Below are 3,271 nucleotides of genomic sequence, written 5' to 3'. Positions count from 1 at the left end.
TTACATAGTTCTACTAAGTGAATCAAACCACAAGGTGAAAGGAATGTACCAGAAAATGGACAATTATGCACAGAAGGTAGGGCTCAAAGTGAATCGAGACAAAACAGAGTTCATGCAATTAGGCAGAAGACAAGAGCAGGACGAATTTCTTGAGAAAGACGGCAAGAGGTTCAAGAGAGTACACCATTTCAAATACTTGGGATCTTTGTTTACCACGCACAACAACATAAAAATGGAAAGAATAGCAGTGGGAATGACATGCGTGCATTCCCTCAGAGAGACGCTCGGCTCTAACTCGATCTCAGTGAACACTAAGATGAAAATCTACAACACAGCGATACGCCAAGCAGTAATGTACGGTTCAGAAACATGGAGCGTGACTGAGCGAAAAAGGGAAACACTATTAATATTTGAAAGAAGAGTAATGAGGAAGATATGAGGGCCAGTGTTAGATAACGGAGAATGGAGGAGGAAATCTACCTTCTGATGCGACAACCAACTGTACTACAGAAGATAAAGAGCAAAAGAATACAATGTGTGGGTCATGTAGCCCGCAAGTCAGATGGAAGATAGGCGAAGGTGGCACTAGCGGGGAAACCAAACGCCCCATTGGACGACCAAGGCAGCGCTGGATGGACGACCTGGCGAAGAACCTAGCAGCCCCGCGAACTGAAGACAACTGGAGGAACCGGGCACAAAACAGCAAGGAATGGAGGCAGTTTGTGGAAGCAGCGCGTGGTCTGCTGGGCCTGTGATCGCTGAATAGCTATCTATACTGAATGATGTGATGTACGGCGACGGAATTAATACATGTCCTGAAAGAAAGCATATTGCTTTCCATATTCCGCAAAACATGACTACACCAAGTCATATCACACTAATTTCGGACTGCCGCCTTGTACCCCTGCTGCTCCAACGGGCCACACACGTGACCTAATCCCCAGAGCCCTCTGCAGTCATGTCATCTAACTCAACTTCGAAAACAAAAAACTAGCGGTAGCCAATTAGCTATGGAGTCAAACCCGGTCAAACCAAATTCAACGCACATTGTAGTGTGTGTAAAGTAATTACATTTACAAAGTTATTCTTGTGTTAGAATGCCGAGTGAAGTGTAACAGTGGCTTAATCATTAGACTCCATAAAAAATGTTTAACTGTCGATGAAAGTGCCTACGATAAAAACGACAGACAACAGAAATATAGGCTTCGCATACTTGAAATATCCGTTTATATTCCCTTGCTTTTAGCGTAGCAAGATGCAAACATACACACATATTCGAAAGTATTTCTTCAAGGGACAAGTTGTAGTTTTGGTCGCTGAATGAAAGTAATTCGGCTGGTTTTACGTATATTTCACGATTATTCATGCCACTTCGTAACGAATAGAGCGCACAATAACAACTATTTCGTTAAGTAGAAAATAATTAAAAACTAACATTGACCTTAAGACGCATGTGACTGCCTTCTCTTGCTTGGAGTGCTAGTATCGCTTCAGCTGTCAAATGGTAACAACTTTCGCACCTGACTACCAGACAGCGTCTTGGCTGTATTTATTAGACTAGTATAACTGTTAAGAGCGTAGTGTGAGGACTGACAAAACTGCATCACATAGTGCTTCCTGATATAACGCAAACATATCGTCGCATGTGGCTCGACCTGAAAGTACATAATGATTTATGAGTTTACCAATAGGGCAGGAAGAGTGATAGCTAAAACGTGCAACAACCCTACAAAGTATTTCACTATCAGCGTTTACTTTACACAATTACGGGAGTAGATCAAATGCAGCCTGCACCCTTCGAAGTTTCTTGAAGTCTACGACAAACCGACACAACTATTCTCTATCAACATTTAATTTGCAGGATTACGAGCGCAAGTCTGATAAAACACGTGCTTTACATTCACGTAGAGCAGCGAACAGACTCTCTCTTCGTTAGATAAGCCACTTCATGACATAGTTATCGAGCATGGTAAAATTACCCTGTTTGAATTCATTTTCCTTGATGCGGCTAACGGCTGTATGCAGTGAACATGATATTGTTTATCAGATGCGATAAGATTCGGAAAGACATACAGAAACGATCTTGGCTTCAGATTTTGTCCTCGATATTCTGTAAATAAGTAGCTCGTGGAGTACGTGACTCGTTCTGCCGTCGAATGGTGAAATGTACAACTGACGGGCGTTATGTTGGGGTAGACGTCAGATCTAACGCTTTTTCCCGTACAAGATGGAGAGACTAGGTCGCGCTCCCATGATACCATGCGATAGAATGCATTTTGTCGCTGGACGCTGTGCTCTTGCGTGCTGTGTACTAGCAAGATAGTTGAAAGGAGATCAGGCGGTATTCGTTTAAAGCTTACGTCAGTGGAAGTAAGTTTCCAGTGTCAAAAACTTCGAAACAGGGCCCGTGCTGCGGCGAATTACAGCAGAAGCTCGGCAAAAGGGATCAAATTTCTTACAGAAAATAAGAGAAGAAACGACAGGAGAGAAGGATGGAAACAAACTGCACTTTCGAAGTTGTTTGTGGTATCTTGTAATGATAACTACGACATCACGTTTTTCTATAGTGTATAATGCCATATGGTTTTATTTAAGTTAAATTTTGATGAATAGTCATTCGAGATGGAAGGGACGCTATTAAAAAGGAATGGAATTCCTACGAAATTCAATGTTCCACCGAAACCGTGCACTTGAAATCTAAAAGCAAGGGCACTTATTGAAGCAGGCAGTAATGAAGGTGAGCTATTCGTATATATTTTCTATTTTTTGTGCTTTTAGTTTACTATAGAAAATCTGGCATTCATTCAAATGTATGGATTTACGCGTATACTACAAATCGGTGCGATCTCTTATGATATCAGTAATATAAGGAAACTTTGATTGTGGTTATGCCTAGTTAACGAATAGTGAAACAAGCCCCGATTCCGAAGAATAGGAATTAAAGTTTGTATGGGTATTTTAACAATGAATCTGTGGACCACCTAAGGAAGGAAGGACTAACTAAGGAAGGAAGAAAGAAAGAAATAAAAATGCGACGAACATAAAATTTGTATCCTGTACTTCAGTCGACCTATATAGCTATGTAAACTGAAGCGCAGTATCTCTAAATAACACATTCATTTATTTTAATTACGATTATGAGGCTTTGCCATAGAAGAAAACTGAATTTTATTTATTTTATTTGGCCTTCACCAGTATATTTAGCCACAGACAAGTGCAATAACTATGATAAGGCTATTATTTTAGTAAACAGTCACTCTAGAGAATATAC

Source organism: Schistocerca gregaria, chromosome 10 (genome assembly GCF_023897955.1).
Source record: "Schistocerca gregaria isolate iqSchGreg1 chromosome 10, iqSchGreg1.2, whole genome shotgun sequence".
NCBI classification, from domain to species: Eukaryota; Metazoa; Arthropoda; class Insecta; order Orthoptera; family Acrididae; genus Schistocerca; species Schistocerca gregaria.
The sequence above is the reverse complement of the archived record's forward strand: the minus strand, read 5'-3'. Positions refer to the sequence as shown.